This window comes from Anguilla anguilla, chromosome 16 (assembly GCF_013347855.1).
Source record: "Anguilla anguilla isolate fAngAng1 chromosome 16, fAngAng1.pri, whole genome shotgun sequence".
In the NCBI taxonomy this organism is placed as follows: domain Eukaryota; kingdom Metazoa; phylum Chordata; class Actinopteri; order Anguilliformes; family Anguillidae; genus Anguilla; species Anguilla anguilla.
The window spans coordinates 42387-57247 of record NC_049216.1 but is presented as its reverse complement, the minus strand read 5'-3'; positions in this window follow the sequence as shown (position 1 = coordinate 57247).

The following is a 14861-nucleotide window of genomic DNA, read 5'->3' as shown; positions in this document are numbered from 1 at the left end:
GTCCTATCCGCTTCTGATTTGCTCCAGAAAACAATGTCAGATCAGCAAATATATGGCTTAGCTATGCCCCAAAGTCCTCAATAATAATAGTAATCTCCAAGAAATTACGAAAATCGTTGACAACGTTTCGTTAGGTGCAGTGTCTTTTAATGCTAACCCAGATGCAGTGAATGCCATGTTAAAAAAAATTTCCGTTACACTGACCAATAAAAACAGTATTCCAAAAGCAAAATCAGACATGTTATACATCGTTAGAAAGCTTATACTCTCACCTACAAGCCAGGCTGTACTAAAAAGGGTGACAATGCCCTAAACAACAGGTGTGGTATTATGCACAGCTATTTTTGAAGGTGCCCAGGCATCACAGATGCGCGTATATTTCACAAACAGATTGTTCAAGACAATATATGACCACTCAGCCTCAAACGGGACACCTCTACACGTAAAACCAACGCTAAGGTTGCATATTTATTCAATGTTTAGTCCCAGATATTGACTGTAAAATGACATTGTATAATTTAAAAACTTTGTCTCGTTTATTTTGTTATTCAGTGAGCAGCATTTTCACTGCTGTATTGGCATATTTTAGGGCTAATTTCGGGTTTATCTAGTTTCTACGGAATATTAGCAATATCGGGGGACGACATAGCTCAGGAGGTAAGACCGATTGTCTGGCAGTCGGAGGGTTGCCGGCTCAAACCCCGCCCTGGGCGTGTCAAAGTGTACTTGAGCAAGACACCTAACCCCTAACTGCTCTGGCGAATGAGAGGCATCAATTGTAAAGCGCTTTGGATAAAAGCGCTATATAAATGCAGTCCATTTACCATTTACCATTACGTTACAAGCATTTGGTAGACGCTCATATCCAGAGCGATGTACATCAAAGTGTATGACCATAACCAGGAACGAGTGTGTCGAAAACCCTAGAGAGAAATACCGTTCCAAGTGCAGGGAACAACCGCTATTTCAACTTGGACCCTGTAGGTTAAACTGATTAACACTAACACAAACAAGAACAGTAACAACGCAGTCTATGCAAAAATACAAGCAGTAGATAAGACGAGTGCATTAAGTCACCTACAAAACAGCTACCTAGTTACAACCCTAAGCTTACAGTCAATTTAGAGATTAAATTGAGAATATGATTTGTCTCAGCATAATGACGGATTCAAAGACTAAACAAACTCACCCGATATTGTCTTCAAATGGATCCATGCCAAAGAAAAGTAATGATTCATCCTCTCAAAAAGCTTTTACTAACAAACTTTTAGTAGCAAGAAAAACGAAATGTCAACTCACCATCCCTGTTACCTGCACACTGCGTTCAGAGTACCGTAGGCCTATTATTTATTTAGACATTAGCAGACTACAGCATTAGTTGCATCTTTTATGTTCAATATTAGTAATTGCAGTGAGAAACTGCAGCTGTAGACACAAGATAGCTTGTTATGGTAGCAACGGAACAAAGTGGACTATATATGTATTACCCTCATTGTTTTATTATATCAGCGTGTTTTCACACGTTTGCATTGAAACTCAAAACCTATCAATAAAATGGTTTGGCTATTTCTCAGCATAATGACAGATTCAAAGACTAAACAAACTCACCCGATACTGTCTTCAAATGGATCCATGCCAAAGAAAAGTAATTATTCATCCTCTCAAAAAGCTTTTACTAACAAACTTTTAGTAGCCTAGCATGCACTGTGGCTGGCACTGTCTTCCATTACTTCCCCGACGTTGAGACCCTCCCCTCACTGCTAGAAACGAGACCCTATGGTGTCGGAGTACTTGCGTCGCCATGGATGTCTTCCAGCCGCTTGCCGTAAAGTTTACTAGATGTCGTAACACTTTAGATGTGGAGCTACAGCTCTTCCGCACCCCAACCAATAAAAAATGGCGGGCAAACAATATGGCGGACATAGGTGGTCCCAATGGCAAAGTTGTAGAGCACGTTCAGATGCATAGGTCAATTAAGTTTTGTGTTGATCTAACTTATGGTGTGGGAGTTATGGCCTTTTGCACATGACCCTTTGTTATAGTGCCACCATCTGGCCGACATAGGTGATTTGTAGGGCCTGAGTAGTGGGGGACCATAGGAACCCACCTACCAAATTAGGTTGCTCTAGGACTTATGGTTGCTGAGCCTCAGACACTTTTAGTGGAGAAAAATAAGAATAATAATAATAATAATTCTAATGATACAATAGGGTTCCACCAGCTTCGCTGCTTGGACCCCTAATAATAATAATAATAATAATCCTAACAGATACAGTAGGGTTCCACCAGCTTCGCTGCTTGGACCCCTAATGATATCTCCTAGGCAGTTTGACTGATATGTACATGCAATGCACAACTTGAAATGTAGCATGTACTAGTTAATATCTTTAAAAAGTATATAAACAAAGTTGGCACACTTCAAAATGTGCTCCGAGTAATCTAATGAATTTGCATATGGGTGTGGCTTTTTACCAAGAAGCTAATAAATCGCAGACAGACACAAAAGTGAAGAAACTTGGTAAGCCTATTTATAGCGCCATAGTGAGAACAGCTGTAAATTATTGGCCTGATTAAACCACAAGGTGGTGCTGTGGAGCTCAACTAATTTTAAAAACTGAGAAATTCAAAAAGACCTTTGAAACCCAGCAGTAAGTAGCAGTAGTAACCCGGGCATGCAGATTTTTCCTATACAACATCCGCAGAATCCGCCCCTTTCTCACCACCTACTCAACCCAGCTCCTGGTCCAAGCAATGGTTCTATCCCGCCTGGACTACTGCAACTCTCTTCTGGCTGGACTACCAGCATCTGCCACCAGACCCCTGCAGCTCATTCAGAATGCTGCGGCTCGTCTGGTCTTCAACCTCCCCAGACACTCCCACGTAACTCCCCTGCTCACTACCCTCCACTGGCTGCCTGTTATAGCTCGCATCAAATTCAAAACATTGGTCCTAGCATACCAGGCAGTCAAGGGATCAGCCCCAGCATACCTTCACAAGATATTCAAACCCTACATGCCAGCCAGATCCCTCCGTTCTGCTACCTCAGGACGCCTAGCACCTCCCCCTCTTCGCACCTGCACTTCCAGAACACGTCTCCTGTCTGTTCTGGCCCCACGATGGTGGAATGACCTCCCTGTGGAGGTCAGAACAGCTGAGACTGTGAACAATTTCAAACGACGACTGAAGACCCACCTCTTCAGGCTGCACCTCTCTCCATCCCTCCCTTCCCCCCTGTAAATGACTAAACTTAGGGTTGTAACTAGGCAGCTGTTTCATAGGTTACTTAGTTGATGCGCCTGTCTTAACGACTACTTGTATTTTTATTTATTTTTATTTTTCCATAGATTGCGTTGTTGCCGTTCTCGTTGTTAGTGTTAATCAGTTTAACCATCAGGGTCCAAGTTGAACTATGCGGTTGTTCCCTGTACTTGGACTGGTACTTCTCTCTAGGGGTTTCGTCATACTTGTTCCTGGTTATGGTTATACACTTTGTTGTACGTCGCTCTGGATAAGAGCGTCTGCCAAATGCCTGTAATGTAATGTAATGTAATGAAACCTGCATGGCTGGCTAAGCACCTCATAAGGACTACAGCAAATACGCAGGTTGTGAAAGAGTGTATCTTTGACTGCGGTTAATGGGAAGTCACATCAGGTGACCTACTTTGCCTCAAGAACCAACATCGCTATATGGCACAGGTGGGCAAATGCTACAAGGGCCGCCAGACAATAGGCCATTCAAAATGGATTATTACTCTGATCTTAAAAGGAAAATAAATATTTTAAAATTTCAGTGACCATTTTTTGTACTTTTTAATAAATAACGCTAAGCACCCATAATCCCCCTAGTCAGTAATCTCCTCCTCTGAGTGGCTATAGTCCTGTCATAGTGTAGTAGGAAGTGAATCTCTGCTTTAGTTGTAGGCTAGCGGTTATCTTATTGTGATAATGGTCAAATTGTGCACATTTCCAAAACCAGAATCAAATGAGAAAAAGTGTAGCCTCACAAAGCACAGCTATGTAGGACGGAGTGTAGCACAGTGGGTAAGGAACTGGGCTTGTAACCGAAAGGTCGCAGGTTCGATTCCTGGGTAAGGACACTGCCGTTGTACCCTTGAGCAAGGTACTTTACCTGCATTCCTTCAGTATATATCCAGCTGTACAAATGGATACAATATAAAATGCTATGTAAAAAAAAAAAAGTTGTGTAAGTCGCTCTGGATAAGAGCATCTGCTAAATGCCTGTAATGTAATGTATGTCTGCTCCAAAGTAATGTAGCAGAACCGAGTCTCGCCACTTGCACTGACAGAATCACTCTGTGCCTTGTTTTGAAATGTCTTTTATTGACCCCCAAAATGTATGTTTTTGCTAGACTGTTGTTTGTATTTTTAAATGGATGTCTGTAAATTCCATCTGCATATTGATTCCCTCTGTACTGTCAATCTCACCTTTCCGTGAGCCCAAACTCATCACGTGGCCTAAATAATAAAATGGAAATGCGCCGTTTTACACCATAGGAAAGCTAGCTAACGGCCATTACATTTTTCAGCATAATCAAATAGTCTCCATTTTGTACCTTTGGAATACGTATAGCCATGTACACATGAGATCTAAAGAAAAACACCCCTGCAACATACAAAGGCACTCACACATTACACATTACAAGTTACTCACACATTCAAAACACTAAGTAATTAATTCAAACTTGCACAATCTAGGCCTGCAATTAAAAGTAGTGACATAACAATTGAGCCAAGTTACAAGAAACAGTATTGGCTCTCATAGCTCACACAAATTAAACATGCCGTATTCCAGGGCAATACTACCCAATGTTTCCTAAATTATTTCTAGTAACTTGGTCCTGAGTTTATTCATTTTACCATCTGAAGAGAATGTGGTCATTCAAACATTATGTGACATCAAAGTGTCAAATGGCAATCATTTATAGTGGTGTACAGCTGTGTTATAACTACAATGTTTGTAAATGACTACAATATCTGAACTATTGTCTGCATCCAGTGTTTTGGGTGTATGAGAAGCACATCATGAATAAAAAGCATTGTTGCTGGTTGTTGCTGTTTTCGTGTTAGTGCTGTTGTTGTTGATCAAAAAGAATGTGTTCACAAATAACGTGCAATTATTTTACATTGTAGAAGAAATTATACTATAAATAACTGCAACCCCATAATACACATACATTCTCGCTGAAAGAAACACATAGGCATGGATTCAGTCATTTTTTCCTTTACCATGAATGACAAATAAATGACTGTGATATTTTTAAATGAAAGTGTTTTAATAGGGTATTGTGCACACGACAAATCTATTAATTGTTTGCATGTTGGCAGATGATTGCCGATTGCCGCAATAAAGGTATGTATATTTAGTGAAAGTTTTTAATTAAATGCGTTTATACGACCACTATGCATTCGTGCTGGGACAGCATATTACGTACCAAAACATTCAAACGGATTAATTTGGTTGCTGAATACTTTCTTCTGGATTTTCTTTGTTAGCCCGTTGTAATTGACTCAAAACGTTTGATACAGTTATGTGAGGTATGCGGTAGTTCTGCGTAATTCACATTGGTGATACAGTAAAAGCAAATTGGAAATCACCTTCTGTACTTTTTGTCATGGTAAAATGACAGGTTAATTCTAGTAATCGTCCCTTTAGCTTTTTCAGACTGCCGTAATTTTACTCTGCCATTCTTCAATTCCACAAAAAGACCAGGAAGACTATGGTCTAATTTATGGTGCATGGTTCGCATCTGGAGGGCACACTTTGCTGCTCGGCTAGCAGTAACTTTGAAGGAAAGCAAACGGTGGCTGTACCACTGCTAATTTAAATTTTCACGCAAGTCCGAGTTTTCATTCTATTCTTGTCATTTTGTGATTAGCCTATATGGAATTGACGATGAGAAAGTAATCAAACAGCAAATTGTTTACAACATGTGCATGTTTTCTGCTGTTGTTGCCAGTTATATTGGAAATGTGAATGCATTCTGTCGCCTCGGATGTCAAGACATGAAAGTGAATGTTCGCATAAAAACATAATGAATGTGTTTGAGAGGATATATAAAATAGTTACAATCTGACTATTGGCCTGTTATACCTTTTTGTTGCATAACAACGGTCCAAGTTCAACTACCAGCGACAGGTTTGCTTGACAACGGTAAAATATGCCCAAACGGCTGGCGAAGAATATTTCAATTCCAGGTGATTAAATAGATAAAAATCAATAAATACAAAAGTAACCATATACAGTCATTGTTGGTAGCCCATTGTATATAAGTGGAATAAACCCCTCCGGACTGTCCCGGTTATTAGAAAATAATGTCGGCTACTTTAGTGGTAGTATGGGGTTACAGAAGAAATTATAGGACAGATGGACCGATGACAACATCACTTTTTTTATACGTCAGTGGGCTAATTTGCCTAATCTTCGCTGGACTTTAAACCGTGGTGGAAACGCAGACAGCCATGGGCTGAAGGAACCCTTTAGTTCCTTGAAAAGTAGTTCCTGGGACTAAAGGTTCCGGGTACTTTTGGTGGAATCGCGGCTTTAATGTAGGGCCCTATGGAATCTGTGTTATAGCTTTTTTCAATTCTCAATTCCGCGATTCCGTCCTTGCTTCTCTTATCACATAAACTATAGGGCCCTACCTTAATGCTGCCATCAGTCTGTCGCTGGTCCGCGCCAGGCCCCCATCAAAAAAGACACTTGGCCGCCGGGCCGCACCAGGCCGCTGGGCCCTGTCAAAAGATACTTGCCACCGGGCCTAACAACTTTTCTGGGGGAAACCCTGGTGTTTATCAATCCTCATTATCAAGCGAGCGAGCTAGCTAACATATTTGGTTCACTTTAGCAAGCTAGCTGGCTAGCAAGCCTTTATGAAGTGGCAGTGAGCACATACGCAGCGCAGCATAGGACCTACATTTCCAGAGGACATCGCTGTATTCTCAAATAAATAACCAACCAAAATAAAATGGTGATTGATTGCATCATACGTTTGTTTTTTTTATCTAAGATAATGATATTAGCTACTATATGATGCTGTGTAAATAGCCAACGCGTTATTGCAAGCGTGTCATCTAGTCATCGTAGCAAGCTAACCAGGCAATAACGACCATTTTTATTCAGTAAATAGTAAGTGTTGGTGTGGCCCAGGTGCCAACTGACTGACGTCACACAGGCGACACTGGTTGGATCTGGTTGGATCTCTGGGAAGTGAGGTCCAAAAACACACATGCAATTACTGCTTTTCGCCATTGGTACCGCCAAAGAGAACGAAACGGAAATCTTCGAGATTGTAACTTTGGTGAAATTGACCATCAATATTTTGCATGTTGTTTGCATACAACCGGCAGTGTTACCTAGCAGAGTGAATCACAACCCAGATTTCCTTGCTTAATGTCTACATTTTCTCTGTCGAATCTTTGGAAAGCTAGTTGATTAAAATTGGTTAAAATTCCGAAAGCGGAACTAAACAAACAATAGGACATGCCTTTGCAAAAAAGGGACATTCTTTATTATTGTTGTGTGCTCATTCTTTTAAAGAAGGTAGACAACCATTTTGAGGCAAGCAACGCCATCCCTACTGTAAGGCTAGATGAGGACCAGGACGACTGCACTCTGTCCCTATCTACGGCTGACGTGAGGAGAGCTTTTAAAAAAGTTAACCCTCGGAAGTCACCAGGGCCAGATGGCATTCCAGGCCGTGTCCTCGGCGCGTGTGCCGACCAGCTAGCGGAGGTATTCACTTCTATATTCAACCTCTCCCTGAACCAGTCTGCAGTCCACACCTGCTTCAAACAGACCATCATTGTTCCTGTACCTAAGAAACCTGCCATCTCCTGCTGGAATGACTACCGCCCTGTAGCACTGACCTCCATCATCATGAAGTGCTTCGAGCGGCTAGTCAGGACCCACATCTGCTCCCTTCTTCCTGACACCTTGGACCCCCTTCAATTCGCATACCGCCCCAACAGATCTACAGACGACGCCATCGCACTGACAGTGCACACCACCCTCTCCCACCTGGAAAAGGGAGACACCTATGTGAGGATGCTGTTTATAGACTACAGCTCAGCATTCAACACAATTGTGCCTGCTAAGCTCGTTCCCAAGCTCAGGAACCTGGGTCTGAACACCTCCCTCTGCAACTGGATCCTGGACTTCCTGACGGGCAGACCCCAGGTGGTGAGAATGGGTAACCTCACCTCCTCTGCACTGACCCTGAGCACCGGAGCCCCTCAGGGCTGCGTACTCAGTCCCCTCTTGTACGCCCTGTTCACGCACGACTGTGTGGCCACACGCAGCTCCAATGCCATCTTCAAGTTTGCAGACGACACCACCATCTTGGGTCTCGTCTCCAACAACGATGAGACCGCTTACAGAGAGGAGGTCAGTGTCTTGGCAACATGGTGCCAGGACAATAACCTCTCTCTCAACGTCTGCAAGACTAAGGAGATGATTGTGGACTTCAGGAAGCGACGGGGGGGGGGGGTCACGCCCTCATTCACATCGACGGAGCTGAAGTGGAGAGAGTCTCCTGCTTCAAGTTCCTCGGTGTGGTCATAAATGATAACCTCACCTGGTCCAGGCAATCAGACGCAGCAGTAAAAACTGCCCAAAAGCGCCTATACTTCCTGAGGAGACGCAAGAAGTTTGGCATGTCTGCTAAGACCCTCATCAATTTCTACAGGTGCACCATCGAGAGCATCCTCACTGGCTGCATTACTGCCTGGTACGGCAGCTGCTCCGCTGCTGACCACAAAGCCCTCCAGAGGGTGGTGAAGACAGCGGAGCGCATCATTGGCTGCCACCTCCCATCTGTGCAAGGCATCTACCACACACGATGCCTTAGGAAAGCACAGAAAATCATAAAAGACTTCAGCCACCCAGGCTATGGTCTGTTCTCACTGCTGCCGTCTGGCAGACGCTTCCGGAGCATCCGGGCACGGACGACCAGACTCACAAACAGTTTTTTCCCTCAGGCCATCAGGCTTCTCAACCAGCAACATTAATCTCTGGGATCACATTGATCACATGTCCTCCTGTGTATGCTATGTACAATCTTATGCACATATTCATCAGCACTCCTGCACTTTATATATGGTTAATATTTAAATATTTAATACTCCTATTCCCACTGTCCATATCCCCCATCTGTACAGGCTGGTACTTATTTGCTGCTAATATTTAATACTATGTTTAATGTTATGTGTATTTTTATTATGTGTGATATTTCTTTGATATATTTTAGATATTTTCGATATTTTTGCTCTTGCTCCTACGTAGTTGCTGCCTGCCATGTCATAAGAATTTCTTTGCTCAGAATGACCTGTGTTATACTGTGCACTTGACAAATAAAAACACTTTGACTTTGATTTCTGGGTTAAAGAGTGTTCAAATGATAAGAGAATGGAATTCAGAAGCCTTCGTCAGACACACCTCGTCAATAATTTGATTCTTTCCAAGTCATGTATATTGGGACAACGACAATTATCCAATTAAATCTCATTTTTGGCCAAATCGAACTATTAATATAGATCGATTTCAACCGTGCATGTAAACGCACTGATTGATGAAGATAATTCCAATGGGTAATATATAATACAGTATAATAGAATGCACACTTTTTATATTTGCCTTTAAACGATTAACTTCTCTTTGACCGACCCTGCTGAACAAGAACAATGCTGTTTTAAATCTCTACATTGTCATCAACATACCACTTCATCGCTCTACTTTGGTAGGCCTATGCCGATAAGAAGCCTACACAGTGCCAAAGTAGAGCAGTGGTCTGTGTTTTCAGCATACATACACAGAAATTTATCCATTGTGTTTATCAGACTTTCAACAAATGTGTGGTCTTCCTTTTTTTTTTTTTTTTTTTGAGGTTTGGCTATTTGATGACTATACTTGGCTAAAGATAATTAGAGTTGAGAATTTTCAATCATAATATGGGTGAATTGGGGTTGGTGTTGGGTTTGAAAATATGGCTGGCCATGCCAGGGTGCTTATTTTGATCCCAATCCATCATTGCCAATCATCATGAAACTTGGCATATGCATATACATGCAGTGGTTGCTGTCAGAAAAAAGTCTTCATTTTGAATTTTATGAAAAACCTTTAAAAAACATGTCCTCCTGGACTGTTTAACATATCAACATGAAACTTGTTAATGAGAAGGGCCTCTAAAAAATGTCTGCAAATAAAGTTTATAATCCAAAAAACACCCAAGCGGTTTGACATAAATTAATGGAACTTAGTAGATATATTGGCACTCCCATCAAGAAGATAAACTTAAAATATTGGCCCAATTTATACGCATGGTGGCACTATAGAGCACATTATTTTTTAAATTCAGAAATTCACAAAAAATCACTATTGCCATTTTGGAAATTCTATTAGCCATTTTCCTCTGTCCCCAGTTTAGACTCAAATATTGAATTTCCAATATTCAAACTAAAATTACTGGCCATTTTGGGGTAGAGACTTGAATCTTGTCCTAATTGAATCACATGGTGGTGCTATGGAACAATATTTTTTAAATTAAAAATCTTTTAGACATTTACAACTTGCTGTAGTAATCAATTTCCTTATCTGGAACATATGTCTGTACCTTATTTTTCGCCACCATCTTCAATAGCCAGCATTTTGTAACTACTGTTAGTCATTATCCTTGAGCCCAAGTTCTGGCCTAATCACATTGCTGAGAGCTATAAAACTTGGCATAATAGTAATGGATTTCTCCCTTTAGGCGACATACAGGATTGTAGATGTGAATGTTCATATCATTCTATATTATCTCTTCTGACATACAGGACTGTAGATGTGCATGTTGATATAATTCTGTGTTGTCTGTTCTGACATACAGGAGTGCAGATGTGCATGTTGATATAATTCTGCATTATCTGTTCTTTGCTGGTAGCAATTTGTTGTTTGAGTTTCAGTAAGGCACACAACTTCAGGCAGATTGACTGCTAATGCATAATTTAATCAAAACTGGTTATTATCTTGAAGATCTAGTTTGTCAGGCAGACGAGATATCCTGCCTGGATACAAATTTGCCCTGAGGATTTCATGTGTTGTGACAGAGCTTCCAAACTGCGTGTGGATTCTTTAGCCTTCCCAACATGTGGCTACATGTTTTACTGCCTGGCATCTACTAATCTACAGTTAATTTCAGTTCATCTGTAACTTGCAAGGAAGATTTACACATAAAATACCAAAACCATGGAGGCAAGTATACTCAAATCCAAGATGATAAGTTAAAAAGTTAAAACAAGAAATTTGTGTCAAAAACCCATGTGACAGCCTTCAGTATCCCATCATTAAAAATATGTGCCAAGAAACCGATTAAGTCTTAATGCCTGCTACAGTGTTAACAGATAAAAACCATACTTTTTACGACACAGATTCTTCCCACACATTTTGGATTTCTATAATTTAAGAAGTTCACTTATTCTGCAGTTATTTGGTGCTTATATTCTAATGGCTGACCCTTAAGTCTTTTTTGTTGTGTTTTGAGTTTTGTGAGTTTGTGAGTTTTGTGAGTTTCTTGATGTTTTTTGATTTTTGCTTTCTTGTGTATATTTAACAACTGATTTTGATTTTGAGAAGTTTATAAAAAGAACATAGTGAAATAGTGAATGCTGTGTACCTACAAGAGTTGTGTTTGGGCTGCTGCAGTCAAAGAAAGACTACACACCCTAAATTAGAGTAGCAGAAACCTGTCTGACCAACCAAAGCATTCTGCTAGAGATAGGACAGCTTTTGTGGGATAAGTGGAGTGACTGGAACCATGCCAATGGCTCTTTATTGTAGTATGGGCTCAACACCACCACAGTGTGGATAAGAGAGAAACTGAAAAACAAGCCATTGTACCTGTACTCCTTTATAGAAGTACAACAATATTTATAGTGGCTCAAGACAAATCCAAGGACTTTTATCATTTTTATCCAATGGTAAATCCAAATAAGTTTTAATAAATGTTAAGTACCATGATAATGCCATAGGAAAATTACTCTGGTATGATATACAATGCGCTCTGTAATGTTTGTGACAGAAATTTTTTAATTGATTTGACTATGCACTCCACAATTTTATATTTGTAATCAAACAATTAACATGTGGTTAAAATACAGATTCTTAGCTTTTATTAAAGGGTATTTTGTAAAACAGTTTTCCATATAGAAAAGAAATAGTCCTCCAATTTCAGGGATACATGGCTTCACAGGTGTTTCTGAATAGTCGGGTGTGTTCAGTTGCTTCCTTAGTGCAGGAGCTTTTAGGAAGTCTTAATTCTGATTGGTGTGACTGGTGTTTGTCAACATGAGGACCAGTGTTGTGCTAATAAAAGTCAAGGAAGCCATTATGAGGCTGAGAAATAGAAGGAAAAGTGTCACACATAGGCTAAACCTTAGGCATACCAAAATCAACTGTTTGGATCATTAATGAGAAAGAGAGTAATGGTGAGCTCAGAATTCGCAAAGCGCCTGGTAGGCTAAGGAAGACCTTTACAGTTAGTGACTGAAGAATGCTCTTCGGGAGGCAGGTGTGGATGTGTCAGTGACCACTGTTTTACACTGCAAGATGTAAAAACCTGTAGCTAGCCATGAAAACAGGATGGCCAAGTTTCAGTTTGCTAAGAGGTACCTAAAAGAGCCTGTAGACGCTGGAAGATAGGCAATGACCGAGTGATTTTCTAAAGGAATGGGGAGTTCATTCCAGCACTGGGGAACTATTGTGGAGAAGCACCTTGGTCGAGACGAGTCAGAACCCTTTACGCAGATGACGGGGGGAACTGGCATGTAGAGTGGAATTATGTCCTGTAGGTAGGCGGGGGCTGTCCTTTGGACTGCAGTGTAGGCCAGGGTCAGTACTTTGAACCTGATCCTGGTGGCTACTGGTACCCGGTTGAGTGACCTCAGCAGGGAGTGACATATGACAAATATTTGGATTAATCTCATAGGGGAACATGAAAAGGGCCTTACGGTAGGTGTTTGTTAACGGCCTCCAGCTTCAGAAAGTAGTGTGAATTCAATGCTCTTTAGAAACATAAAATAAGCTTGTCAGGAAGGTGAGACTATTATTATGGGTGACTTAAATTACCCTGCTAGGGAAATGATGAAAGTGAGGAAAATTTTTTAGATGTTATAAATTACCTAGATTACCTAATTCACTAGAGAAGAGGCTACTAATAGACTGGAAGGTATATTCAGTACTCAGAATGTCTTAGCAGTTATTGAGATGGAGAATAAAGAACTACTGCATAAATTACGGTTAAGGCTAAAGGTTTACGTACACCTAAGATAAAGATATTCAAACTTCGTTTTTCACATCTTTGCACATTTCATGTTACCATACATTTCTTTTGGCAACTCAATTAGGGCATCTACTTTGTTCACATGAGAGGTCATTTTAAAACAATCGATTAGAGACAGATTTATTTCCGTTTTAATTCACTATATCTGAATTCCAGTGGATCAAAATTTTACATACACCAAGTTGGCTGTCTCTTTAAACAGTCTAGAAGATTTCAGAAATTGATGTAATGACTTTTTTGAAGCTGGTTGCCAAATTGTCATAATTAGGAGTTAATTGGCACCTGTGGCTGTATTTAACCCTCTGGGTCGAGAACTCCGCCGTCGGAGCTCGACAAGATGAAATTAACTTTCGTTTCTATTTGGATGATTAACTTCACGTGCTGTTATCATACAGGCGCAACAAAAACATTGACAGAAACCTTAGAATCGTGACTTTCCAATGCGCCCATTGGCAAATAACATGAATTGTTTTAAAAGGTTTAAATTTGATTAATTAGACCATGTATGCTTCGTTAAACTTTACTCATTACTATGTGAATTTCGCTCAGCAGGAAGTCCGCCCAAATCGCATTCACATGTTAACAACATTATAATTACTCTCCATAGAAGGAGACTAAAGGAGGGGCGATGCGAGATCCATGTGAGAAATGCCAAATCTGCGAAAGCAGGATAGAATGTCAAAGTGTCGCCTAATTCACTTCTTTTGAGGGGAACATTTCGTTTAATTTTGGAAAATGGTCCATCCGGAAGCCGACACTGATGAAGAGCATTGTCATTTCGAACAGCGAACTGATCCAGCTGAGCATCAACTTCATGCGTAAGTATATTTCTTATGATCATATTGGTAAATATGTGTACTGTTTTATGTACAACGTATCTGTGTGTTTGTAGGAATATCCAGCAATATGCGCGTTTGTAAATTCCCACACTACGAACGATTCGAACTATTGCATCTCAAAATTATAGGCTAGGCTCTCTGCGTCTGGTTGTGTTAGAAGTATCAGGTTGACTATGTTTTTCCGGTCATATTCGTAATAAATAGCTCATGCCTGGCGTGTAGTGGCGTGGCTAGGATTCTAAAACTGATGTCCTTGCACAATCGATATTAGCTTACTCTAAGTTAGTTCAGGAAATAGCAATAAAATAACCACTTAGATAAACAGACCTAGCCTACTTCAGATTGAGGCATTGTTATTGATGAGTTGCGTGTAGTTGATTTGGAATATCAGTGTTTATTTAGTTTAGCTAATGTTGTTTCGTTGTGTAAGGCCCACGGGAACAGGCATAGAGTGGAATTTCCTCTCTGACTGTCGTAAAGCAATTCGCCAGGTGCAGAGTCTGATGCTGTCGGGACAGAGTGGCCCGTAAAACCTTGGCATCTGGCTTTGCGACAGTTAACAGTTGACACCTCTTTTCTACGGGAAAGCAATTCTGAAATTACCCCAACGTCCTGGAGGTTTCAGATTGCAAGTAATAGAATCACATGACAGAAATGGGGCGAATTGCTCAGGACAGTTTAGGGACAG